Genomic DNA, 13,367 nt, shown 5'->3' on the forward strand with positions numbered 1-13,367 from the left:
ATGAACTCTAGGGTCCTCTTTCACCTGCTACGACAGCATTCATGCTCCCGAGGCTGTCTCGCCGGCAGCCGACTGTTCTGCATATCTGCTCGCTAGATTCCCACGCTCCGAGCTCAGACCTCCTGCACGGAGGACAATCACACTTTAAATACGGCTGTATTCATACAGGTAATTATGGAGATCAGTATTGTATCTGTGTCTGACTGTCTGACATTTGTGGGCCTCATGCACTGTCTTCACAGCTCAGTGCATACTATGGGGGGGTGGCGAGCTTTCCTTTTCCCTTCTTCCCTCTCAAATTGATCAGTCTGACTGGCACACACACAAAAAACCCTTTGATTCAGCACAGCACGGCGATCATGTATATTTCTAATAAACGTCTGTATTCTTTCACCATAAAACTTGGTCCGCTATCTTGCAAAGCGCTGGTCTCCTGTCGCCATTCCCCTTCCCACTATCCTCTGCATCCCTCTGTTTTGCTTGTTCCCTCTTCTCCAGCACATCAAGGGTAAACTCATGACTCGCCTCGCCTTTCTTTCCTCTTCCTGACTCTTTGCCGTTTGTCATTGGCTGAAAGCAGCTCCACATTGGCTGGACAGAAACGGTGATGCAACGAACACGAGGCTCCTGTGTAGTAGGGGTGTTTACGTGTTTTTTGTGAGAAACGGGCTCTGAGCGCGCGTCTGCTGCTCTCCCACAAATAATGTGACCGCCAAACACGGACGGGCGCAACACTCTCTTCTCTCGTGTGATCATGCGAGGGAGACCTTCAAAAGACTGTGACTGAATTTGCCTCGCCGCGCAGCATATGGGCAGCCTCGCCGTTCTATGCAAATGGCCGAAATGCAGACAAATCTGCACAAATGCAGACAAACTAAACTCCCCCCACCACCACCCTCCAGTGTCTCATTAATGGTTTCTCCTAAAACCAGACGCCCCCCTCATCAAATAATAACCTCTCCACTTACACCCCCGCCCCAACTCCATCTTCCCCTCCTGTGCACACCCCGCCAATCCCATCCTACAGTCTAGACCCCACAACCCTCTCCCAAACCAGACACCCCAAAATCTCCCCCACCCCAACCAACCCCAACCCACCCCCACGCCTCCTCCCTCTTCTCTCCTCAGCTCCCACGACCAGCAGACAGACCCTATGATTTGCGTGACCGCCATTTTGCTGCCCACAGTAGACCTAACTGTACTGGCGCAGCAGCAGCTGCCTTGATGGGCAAATGCAAATGCGAGCGCCGCATTGTTGCTTGAATTAACGGCCCCACCACCACTACCCCCCAACACCGAAAAACAAGACCTGCTTGATCAGATGCGACTACACAATGACGCAGTGCCGTAACTGTAATACAGAAAACGTGACATGTTCATTTACACAAAGCGGCTGCGAGGAGCTGTGCAGAATGCTATTATGCATGGTTACGGGATCAAACGCATTCTGTATCCCCCCCCCCCGATTTTATAAAAAGGTGCATTTCCAAAGTCTCAAATAGGTGCAGCTGAGGCGTCTCCCGTTTTTCATGCGATACTTCAAAGCTACAATCCGCCAGTCTTCAGGCGGCAATTTTTGTGCTGCGGCCTATTTATATTTTTCATCTGCAGCTCTTTTCTAGCAAAATCAGTCACCCCATGATTTGCTCAGTGCCATGGTAACCAGACACCCATGTGCATGAAAATGAGACTATTATGGTCTGTGTGTCTGGAGTTTGTTGGGCCTATGGATCCCTACTTAATTAGAGTCTGTGTGCATGTCTGAGCCTCTCTGTTTGCTTAATGCTTTCATCTGTGCATTATGTATGTCTGTGTGTAAAAAAAAAAAAAAAAACCCCAACTGCGAGTGTGCATGCGTGACAGAGCGCGATCTGATTAAACAAAGCCCCAGCTTAATCTTTTGTACAGTGTCACATTTGCATGCGAGGGAATCACATGCAAGCAAGCGCACCATATGGCACAGTATGTCTAGACAGTTGATCTAGCATGGACCGAACACCTATCAAACACATTTCTGGGTGCGAATACTCGCACCTTGAAAGAAACTCCCCCCCACCAAAACCCAAAAAGAAACGGCATGGAGTACGCTTTAAAACATCACTTCGCTCCTGCTCGCTTGTCGCCAACGTGCGCCTTCGTAGGATCAATTACCAGCTCATGCCGACGACGTGATGTTCGGAGGTTATGCAAATGCAATTAGCCTTGATTTGCATTCGACGACAACAGCTAACCGACGCACAGATGGCAGACAACGGGGATGCACTCGCCATTTTTTGGCAGAGGGAAAGACTGGCGGCCATTTTGTCTGAAGCTGTGCCCATCTGGATGGAAACAACCACGCCGCATTACTGTGACGACGACAGCAGTTTGGGAGATGTGGGTGCACACTGCTGCTGCTGCTCGCAGCTCAAACACTCAAGGCCAAACATATACAGTCCATTTACACACACACACACACGGCTCTGTGATGTAGATAAGAATTATACAGCGAGAGTACAGATTGAAAGCACGAGTGGCATCTTATAATTAAAGAAACACCTCTTTTTTTTCACAGCTGTAATCCTAAATCGGCCTCAAAGGATGCCGAGTTACCATCTCTCCCTGTCACAGGCTATTTTAGGCAATGTGTGATGTAATGACAGCACATTCAGAGTAGTTCATAGAGTGGAAAATGTGAAGTGCTAAAGAGAGATACTTGCCATTTTACCATCTCCACTACAAGGTCTCTCTGCTCTATGATCTCCAGCCCTCTTTGCTGTTCAGTCAGTTTTTTTTTAAACAGTCTGAAATTGAATAATAGACATCATGGAGAAAAAAAAAAGCTCATACTTCGTGTGCCAGTATTTCTTGTTTGAACAGACACGTGTCTACAGCTCACCATAGTAACAGCAAGCCAAGCGAGTGGTGGAGAAAATAAAGATCTGTCTCTTTGTCAAATGTAAAAACTAGTTGGGGGAATAAACAACGGGCGAGTCGAGGATGGAGAATGAGTCAAAAGTAGAGCTCCCGAACTGTGTTTTTTTTAATTTTTTTTATCAGCCTGAGGCAGGAGGTTGGGGGGATACGTCAATCTTATGATGGAAAAAAAAGGCAAGAGAAAGGAGCATCCCTCTTGGCAGTCTTTCAACGTTCTGGGCATTGGGTATTATTTGGGGAGAAATCCCCTTCAGCAGAACCACACACACAGCCAGTGGAGATTGGGACTGAGGTCCAGTCCAAGGAGCCAGGGCTGCAGCTGAGAGAACCACACAGGACCTGTCTTTTGGAGGTCTGCAGGCCCGTAGGCCACACACTTAAAACACAGGAAACCCCACTCAGAGCTGTGAAGGTTTTCTGTTTCATATTGATTTCTCCTGCATGCCGGTAGCTCCAGAGGTGATCTGAGCCTTTGGGGACCTTCTCCATCCTTCCCGGCCCACTCACTAGCTCCCCGCCTGGGCTTCACTGGCTCTACTGGACCCCTGGATGGAGGTACAAGCCACAGGAGGAGAGGAAGAAGACAAGAGCCCATGGCAATGATGATGAGCTGCGCCGGGTCTCTGAGTTCAGTCATCCAGCAGCCTTTATCCAGCCTTCCAACCACCCACCCTTGTTTCCATCTGAAAAAGGGAAAATAGAGAGTGTTTTTCAAAATCTCACCTTTGGCATTCAGCATCCCTCTGCTCAATGCAAATGCAAATGCAAACACTAACACTTTGATTAAAAATACGTGGGAAGAAAACGCCAACTTGCTCTTTTGTAACCCGCCCCAAGGCTCCCACTGCTGTACAGAAACGAATAAAAATTCTCAACATGCTGTATGAAAGACAGAAGCATCAATTTCTGTTCGTTTTTCTAAAATGTTATGCACAAATATGAATTTTTCACGTTAAAATCATTTACATTTAACCTTAACCGTGAGGAATTATTAACAACAGTACCAATATGCATGTAGAAATATTATAAAAGTATTCTGAAACCTGTTATCATGCTAATACGCTATAATCCTTTGTGCTTCTTTGTTCTTTTCTTTAAAAAATAAGAATTGAAGGAGCCTCCCCGAGTAACCTGCACACACTGGCCCTAGTTTCTATCAGCTGAGAGACTCAGCTCGGTGTGTTCTCCTGGAAAACGATTAACACAGTTATAGCCAGTCATGGGATAGTTTGCTAGGGAATTTAAGTTTGCAGTAATGTGCGTGTTTTCATCATAAAATGGAAGGAGCAACGGGAGTAGCCCAGCGAGCCGGAGGAAGATTCAGACACAATGCAGCCATTGAGAGAGTTCAGACATGGGTGTTAACTCGCCATTCCTTCACACACAATAGGGGCCCCCACTACAGCCAGCATAGGGCACAATGTTGGTTCAGGGCAGCCCTCCACCCAGTGACAAAGAAAAGAGCTGCATTATCAAGATGGGAGGAGAAGGAAGGGTGAGGGGGTGCAGGAGGAGAGAGACAAACAGGAGATTGAGGGATATTTGTGTATGAGGAGGAAGGCAGAGAAGCAGAGGGGAGGCCCTGCGACCCATGGCTTTGGACTTGAGGAACAAAACAGCGAGACGTCACCAACGTCAGCATCAGACGTTCCATCTATTTTCCATCCCGCTCGCATGTTGTCAATTTTATGAGCGAGCACCGTGAAGAAGCTATTCGCGCATTTACAGTGGTGCAAAATATGATGTGGGAAAAGCAAAGACTACTAACAGATGGTTTATTCCGAATCCCATGAAACGACTTTCAAAGCATGAATTAAAGACGCCACATTAGAAATATTTGTGCTAACTGATATTTTGCAGTGTGCAATTTACTAAGGATGCCTGGTTCTGTATTTCATTTGTAGGAGAATTAATGAGGACAAATAATAGCGTGATTCAGCCTCTGCTTCGGAGCGGTTAATATGTAGAACATATGTTCTTCTTGTTAGTTAATCGCTGTGAAGAAGAGCCTGGAAAGAAGCAGATCTGTCTTTGATCACACATATGTGGTTATGGGGTTTGTCTAGTATATTATTTAAATATAAATAATGCAATTTTTTTGGGTTCCTGTCAAAAATATGCTTGGGACATTTTCAAGAAATAGATGGAGCCATACTGAACAAACCACACATAGCCAGTACCAAGCCAGGATAGCAAGCTGTATTTTGGGGATTTGCAGACTATTATATTATATTATATTATATTATATTATATTATATTATATGCTTGGTGGATCCATATTAACGTACCACAAAACTAACGCAAAAGTTCTTTAATGGTTTCGTATTATGGGCTTCTCTTATTCATGTTTTTATTTTCTTTCCTTTTTTTAACATCTATTGGACAATAAAGTAGAGAATAAACAGGAAAGTAGGAGAGAGAGCAAGAGGGTTGACAAACAGGAAAGCATTCAGGGTGGAACTGAAGCCAGACCTCTGCAGTCTTTTGGTATACGTGTTCAACCAAAGCCATAGAGGTGCCTCATTATTCAGGTTTTCAGTGGCATGCTCTGGTGATACATACTAACCCAGCAAACAGTTTGTGCATTCTTTTTTTTTTCAAATAAAACACATTACTGAGTAAAATGTACACTTCACTTTACATTTAACATATAACTGCAACGCCCCTCGTCTGTTTTTGACTGGTGACCTTATTTCCACATTTCTTCCACCGTGTCCCTGTCAGACTCTTCATACAAATTTTACCAACTGGTAATAAAAGCAGCAGCATTTTTGATGCAGGTGCATTTTAACTACATCCAACTCCACCCCCCCCCCCTTTTTTTTTTTTCATTGGATCTGAAGGACCAAATTGTTTGCCTGCTTTTGTTTGTTCCAGTGAAACTCAGAGATGAATTTGATGTACAGTATGTGCATGAAATGAAGGACATGGGAATTTAGCTGCACTTTAATGGCTTCATATTTGCAGCAGAGAGCAGGAATCACATCATCTCCAACGACTTCAGCATTTTTGAAACATCTTTAGTGGTCATCCAAAGACTGTATAACAAGCATTTGCTCGTTCTGAGTTGCTTGTTATACACTCTGCATGGTTGTAAGGGAGCACTGTTTTGGGAGTGAAGCTGACAGCGTTAACAATCCATTGGTAATGTAGGTGTAAAAGCTTTTATTCTACCTTCCTTTTCCCAGACAGGTAAAAATCTCCTGCAAAACAAAGGGGCGACTTCTGCTTAAAATGTATAAAGGAAACTATCAGTTTGACAGTGTTTAAGGCCAGCAGGCTGTATAGGTGGTGACGAGGTAGTGGGGCTGGGGGTGGAGGAGTAGTTGGAAAATGTTTATGGAGATCCTGTGTCTCTCTGGGAGCCTAATAGGATCCCATGGCTGGAGTGAGAGCTCATTGTGCCAGTGTAAAGGATTACACTGCTAAACTGGTAAAACAGGGGAAAAAGCCCAAACACTCTCTACCTCCTATGGAGAGGCAACGAACCATCCAACAATGAGAGGGGAGAGTATACTGGGAGCTGACTCATTTCATCAACAGAGAAAGCGACCCAAGGAAAGGGAAGTATCGGAGGAACTGTGACAGAGGGGGGAAAAAGACCGGGCAGTTCATTTAGCTGTATGTACAGAAACAAAAGTGACTGCAAATGGAGGGAGGGATGACAAAAAAAAAACAGAAAGGAAGGGGCAGGGGGGCTGCTTGGATGACAGTTTCAGTATTCGAGGGTAAAATGGGCAAATGATGTCTGTCTTGCTTGTCTGTCTGCATCCTGAGTGACAGTTTACAATCTCTGAGGCAGCAGGCAGGCCCAGCAGGTCGGCTCTTTGGCTCCATACAATCCCTCATTTCCTAACCTATTTTTTCCTCTCTCTGCCGTCTACCCTCCACCTTCAGCTCTCGTCTGTTTCCAGCTTTTTCTAATCTCCTCCACTCTGCCACCACAGCCACTACCTTCACTCTGCATATATATATATATATATATGTATGTCTATGTGTATATATTTTTTTTTTATTTCCACAATTTTTTAGTTTTGAATCATTACGTTGACTGAGCCTTCCTTCGTTGTTTCTTTCTGACTTCACCACAAAAAGACTAATACTCTGCAACAATAATGCCCTCTCCTCTTTATGGAACTAGCTTGCAGGCTTTTTCTTGCCCTTTGACGCAAACGATGACCTGAATCAGTCCCTCTCTGCACCTGCCTCACATTCATCCAGTAACTGTTTACAGCCGACTTTCTTGGAGCTACGATCATGCTGAACTGGTAGATTAATTTTCAGCAAACATTTGCTTGCTTTTGGATTCTCTGCTCGCTTTAGTGTCTTATATAAATATATATTTGTTAAAAATCCCCAAAGGGTTTTTATTTTCATCGCAAAATTTGAAAGCACAGGAAATCCTCCGAACATCTGATGAGCATGATGACCCAGCATATTTCCTGCAGTTTTCATGTAAAGCACACACATACAACATTATTCTCATCTCATTTGCGGTTCAAATGGAAACCACGCCGGGCACAAATGCATCATTTGCATCCTGCAACCTGCCAGGCTGACAGACTCCTCTCTCTCTCCTCCTTCGCTGTCTTCATCTCTTCCCTTCCTTCAAAGGCTGCTGAGGATGTATTCAAACAGCAGGATACACACTCAGCTAACAAACCTCATTAAGGGCCCATACACACTTTCTCAATGCTTACACTAGCTGTCACACATCCTCTCTCAATGCACACACTGGTGGCCACACTGACCACGACAAAGCATCTTTACAGAGCTAATTAGAAGGGTCCCCCTCTCTATTTGAAACTCATCTGAATAGGAGGGAACATGATAATGAGGAGGGGAGGACGAGATAGAGGAGGGAGGGACAGTTGGGGTGAAAAAGGAAAAAAGGGGCGAAGGAGAGAGAGGGAGAGAGGATGCATGGTAATTTATTTGCGGAGATGGTGGGCATGTTTTTTCGTGGCGTGGAATTAAAGCGAGGAGCCCGTGCAAGCAGGGGGAACCGAATTAGTGTGACACTGCTCAGAAGCAGCGACGGAGACGAACGGGGAGGGAAGTGAGTGCTGCACCATTTTGATTGGTGTGCCAGTATCTGGAGAGAGAGATAGAAAGAAGCCATGGGTGGGACCCTAGCTTCATCGGGAAGGAGGTAAAAAGAGCAGCCGCTGCCACGGACGGCATTTCAGAGAGGTTTACATGAACTCATGATCAAACTAACTGACACATGTAACACAAAATGTGGGGTAAAGAGGCACCAGATGATCACCTGAATTAAAGGGAATTATTTTCATTCCTTTTTCTGATTATAATTATTTATCTGTTATTCATCAGATAACATTTTGTATTTACTGAGGGACAAAACGTCGCATTGAGGTTAAGCTCTAAAATGATCCTCAAAAGCTGCTTCATCTCTCTGTAAACTTTTCCCCATTTGTGCTTTTTTCCCCTTTTGTTTCTCTGAAGCATCTCTCTCTTTGTGCGTGTGTGTGCAGACAATGCCAAGTTGACAGTTAAGGTCTCAGATCAAGTTTGTCTCTGGAGCCTGTGTGAGTGGACATATCAGAAGCTGCACAAGAGCTCTATCAGAGCTTTCCATCATAGTAAATAAAATAAAAAAAGCTTTTTAAAAATATTAGAATTAAACTACTCGAAAACAAACAACGATCAAACAAGATCACAATGTGAGTATGAAGGGAAAGAAAACCAGGCTCCCTTCAATGCTCAGCAGAATTTTAAGTTCAAGTTGAAGTTATGACCTAATTGTTCTCTCATCAAGGCCCAGTGGCCCCTTGATGGGAGTGCAAAGCATTCTGGGAGAATAGCAGGTGTCCCCGTGTCGCAGAGCTTCCCAGACAGCTTGTTAATTTGCACAACTTTTACAAATTAACAAGCTCTCTGCTGTATGTGTGTGTGCATGCGTGTGCATGTATGTGTGTATATATTAGCGATGGGACTTGACCCTAGCGAGCTGCGGCAGTGTTTCGCGTCTTGCTGGGCGTGGGAAAAAGACGGGACCCCTTTTCACAGCTGCCTGGCCGAGGCCTGGGCTGCTGGGGGCCCCTTGTACCCCCCCTTCAAGAATCCCCCCCAACACACACACACACACACACACACACACACCATCCCTTCTCCTCCTTCTATCCCATTCAGGCTCCAGCCTACTGGCTTTCAAAAGCAGGACCCCCTTCCCAGCCCTTCATAAATACATCTCATTATTCAAGCCCTAGTTTGCATAGGGATTCCAAAGAGATCTCCACTCTGCTCGCGAGGCCTGAAGCCTCTCAGCCTTTTGGACCGCACAAGTGCAAATTTCGACTTAGTAATCTCCCTGTGTTAATATTTGTTTTAAAACGATGTGCGCACACTTTCAAAATTCTTTTACCAACATTGAAACGCATATTTTTTCCCTTTCTTTCTTTCTTTTTTCTTTTCTTTTTCTTTTTAGTTTTTGCATCTGACTTAAAATTTCTAATTTGTCTCAGAAATTATGGAAAAATCTGTAGAAACTAAAGCCAGTGAAAAGAGAGTTTAGCATGACTATTAGCAAGTGCTTGTCTGTGTTCCATCTGCCACAGGCTATTGTACAGTACCACACACACACACACACACACACACACACACACACACACACAGACACTCTCACACACACACACACACACTCACACACACACACACACACACACACACACACACACACACACACACACACACACACACACACACTTCAGACCCTGTACAATACCACCCCCCACCCCCATTCACCATTCACTGCAATGCATTACTGCAGAGATTTATCTCCTATCAGCCTGTATAATACTGAGGTTATAATTTACATCCACTTTAGAAAACAGCAGCACAGGCCGCTCCTTGCATATGCTAATGTAAAGCTTGGGAAAATCTGGGCGATTCAAAGAACTCCATCCTAAATTTGAATAACTGAGCTTTCCATTGAGCTTCAAGGTTGTGGAACCACGAAGATTTGACCTTGCTAACAATATGTACTTACCGTTTAATTCCTTATTCTCGACTATTTAAGAGGGAATTGGAGGGAACGCTCTGACGGCCTTAAAGCCAGGAATGTTTCTGTTTCCATCTTTCTCCAATAACTGCAATTATATCATTTTTATTTTTTTTTTGGTTATGTTTCTCAGCAGCCTTAAAATGATCTATTTTTTCAATAATCTTTAACCTTATGAGTCACTCTACAGTTTTCACTTAATGCTGCTGCTAAAACCGAATTATGCATATGCTATAGCTTTATGCTGATCGATGCTTTGCTCCCAGCAATCAGAGATTTTTGGATGAAGGGGAGGGTGGCTCATCAAGGCATTAGGGGCAAAAAGGACAGAGCCACCCAAACACTCTTTCCACATGAGCAGGTCCAAACCTTGGGTGAGCCCTACGCCTCCGCTCTCCTAACGGGATAAAGAACCGCAGCAAAGATTACACGGCAACCTCCCCTGCACCTACCACACACTCCACCTGACAAATAGGATCATAGTGTTTAAAGGGATAAAACGCTGAATGTATGAGAATGAAAAGAGAGTTGTGAGTGCGTGCATGCGTGTGTGTCTAAGTGTGAGAATGATGGAGAGGAAAGGGGGGAGGAGGGGGTGATATACGACGTAAAAAATGTTAATACTTCAAAGGAAGAAAAGAAATGATGGAATTCAACATGGAGGTCCTACTTCACTCGCTTAGATCGGGCCATTTGCACTCTCTCATAGCTGCAGGCCACAGTCTACGGCTGTTACAACCTGTATGCATATTCCTGCATATATGTGAAAGGTATAAAACTGACATTTACACAAAATAAAAATGGCAGTAAATGTGTCTCCTAATGCCCCTTTTGCTTTGAAAGGGTTTATGAGAATTACAGCAGAGCAACACACTTAAAAAATCACATTTGATACTAAATAATAAAAATAATATATATATTTTTAAGTATTTCAAAATTCAGGCTTAGTCTGTGTCTCTTTCTGGCTTTTTCACACCCACACACAGCCCACTATGGTCACACAGCTCAACAAAATATGGACAACAATCAACCACCAGCAAAGCTCCATCGCTGGCTGATGAATCTAGATGCAAAACTTTCTGAAAGCCTCCAGCATCTTCTGGTTTGACCTCTTGGATTCACTCTTAAAGCTACCCAAGCTGCATAAGACAAAAAGATGCACGCTTGCTTCTGCGCTTCGCAACCCTGTCGTGGGTTGTTACCGATATGGAAGCAAACAACGTCGGCGTTCATCATGCACGTCTTCCTATTTTGTGTATTCACCTGCAGGCTGATTGCTGCTCCTCATCTTGTCTGGTGGCAGCTTGACTTCATTGTGAGGTGATAAATAAGGGGCTGAAATTCCCAGCATTTTTCTTCAAAGATAAAAGAAAGGAAAATCAATTAGCAGTGATTTAGAGGCAGTGGATGAAAACACGAGGCAGGAGAAGAAAGGAATGCATTGTGTTTGTTAACCATACAACTAAGATCAATCTCTAAAACTTGTTTACTTCCTTGTATTTTTCCTCTGTGCACTTTACATTATTTTGCCTCGTTGCAAGGTTAAATCTATTTTGTGCTGCGCATACTGTAAACTATAAATGTAAGATGTCATGGACAAGTTACACAAAGTATTTCTAGTGAAGGAACTATACCACAAAGCAAAGCTATGCATGATGTTTTATCAGCACTGCATCACAGTTGCTAAGCTACGGAAATGCAGAATGAGACATAAAAAAATAGCGCATAAAATAACAGGAGAGTAGGTTAGAAATTTTTAAAGAACATCACAGAAAGACTCATATGACATATTAATCCCTTTTTTGGGCATAAATGGAGAACATGGAGGTCAAATCGTGTATACTTCCTCAACCAGGCAAATGTCAACAACCCAGATGCACAAACATGGACACACACACACACACACACACATACCATTTGAGCTGTCTTGTCTAACGGCGCACATCAAATATTGTCAGTCATGGTCTAAATAGAGCATGCAGGGACTTCAGGGATATTCAGTCATCTCTGAGGCTCGCTGATTCTGCTCTAAGAATAGATCAAACTCTGAGCCGATGTCCTATTTAGTTCTTATCTAACAGGCGAACACAAAAATAATCCACCCTGCGAAACACAGATTCAAACATATCTGCCTCATCTAACTTGGATTTGAGTCGAAAGCCTGTTCAAAATACACTGAAGAGGGCCGGGTACAGCCCAGTCTCTGAATGACTGATGCGGCGGGATGTTGATGTGTTGCACCTGCAGGTTCTGGTTGGGTAGCAAAGAACCAAACAACCCACAGTTATGTGATGGAAAAACACCGATAGCAGGTAGCACACAGCAGTTCAGTCCTGCACTTTCTCCCAAGTACTCCACTAGCTGGGCTTCATCTTGCACACCGAGTGGTGTGCATGTACATCCAATTATACATCACACTCCTAATGTCAAGTTAATTACAGCCAGGGGACATCACTTAGGCTACACTGCTCATACAGGAAATACACTTGGAGTATTAGAGGAGTCAGAGAGTCTGCAGGATGCAGCTCTGCAGGATAAATTCACACTGTGTAATTATGCCTTGAAATGCAGGCTACAGCAACTTCTGGGCCTACAACACATTGCCATAACTAACATGTGAGATCTCAGAAAGCGATCTGATGCTGCTGGTGCTGCCAACACCGTCACGTGAGCTCTGGATTGGCCAATCATGTGAAGCCTTTAACTATTTCTGTCTCACCCCTCAAGATATTACTGTTTTAACACCCACACAGTTGTGACAACTACACACTAGCATGCGGTGTGGATTTGGAGAACGATTTCTCCACATGCGTGTCTCCCTCGTGCCTCAAAGTTGAACGAAACGCTGATATATTGATGCCCAACAGGCCCCTGCATCACCGCGATACCCACGCCACGAGCCCCCCCCCCCTAAAAAAATACAGAAGCAACATTCACGCCCTCGCAAGCTCCAGAGAGCCAGCAGCTCTGCACAAGAGGTGGACTGCCACAGCTACAATCACGCAGGTGCTGTTTTCCACCCGCCCCTTCCACCACTCCTCCTCAGCGGCGGCAGCCGCGGCGGTCAGCCTCCCTCAGCATCCGTCCCTCCCGCTTCCTCCTGCTGTTGCCCGCCCCGGCATCGTTTCCTCCTCCTCCTCCTCCTCCATGCCGAGCGAGAGGACCCCGCGGCTCCGAAGTGCTCGGCGTCAGTTCGTACTTTCGGTTCTCTAGCTTTATGAAATTAAAACTCATACAGCTAGATAACCAAAGACACAAACTAACCCGTCGTCTCTTAAAGGGGCCGCCTCTCCGACACACGGGAGAAAACAGAGGGCAGAAAGAGAGAGAGGGGGGGCAGAGAGAGAGAGAGAGAGAGAGAGAGAGAGAGAGAGAGAGAGAGAGAGAGAGGTCTCATGTGGTCTCATTGGACTGAGAGATCCTCACACAC

The 13,367-nt window shown here is 44.8% G+C and overlaps 1 long non-coding RNA gene across 3 annotated transcripts in view; it reads right to left on the reverse strand.

Moving 5' to 3' along the window:
• Positions 1 to 1,468: 1,468 nt before the first annotated feature.
• The window catches only part of LOC102200785 (uncharacterized), a 16,332-nt gene continuing 4,433 nt past the window's right edge, over positions 1,469 to 13,367 (reverse strand). For all 3 annotated transcript variants that reach the window (XR_001290467.1, XR_001290469.1, XR_001290468.1), the window contains exons 2-3: positions 11,201 to 11,292; positions 1,469 to 3,599 (exon numbers count right to left, since the gene is read on the reverse strand). This is a non-coding gene — a long non-coding RNA (uncharacterized LOC102200785). The remainder of the gene's footprint in view (positions 3,600 to 11,200; positions 11,293 to 13,367) is intronic.

Source organism: Pundamilia nyererei, unplaced genomic scaffold, assembly GCF_000239375.1.
Source record: "Pundamilia nyererei isolate P.nyererei 1_Seehausen unplaced genomic scaffold, PunNye1.0 scaffold00004, whole genome shotgun sequence".
NCBI classification, from domain to species: domain Eukaryota; kingdom Metazoa; phylum Chordata; class Actinopteri; order Cichliformes; family Cichlidae; genus Pundamilia; species Pundamilia nyererei.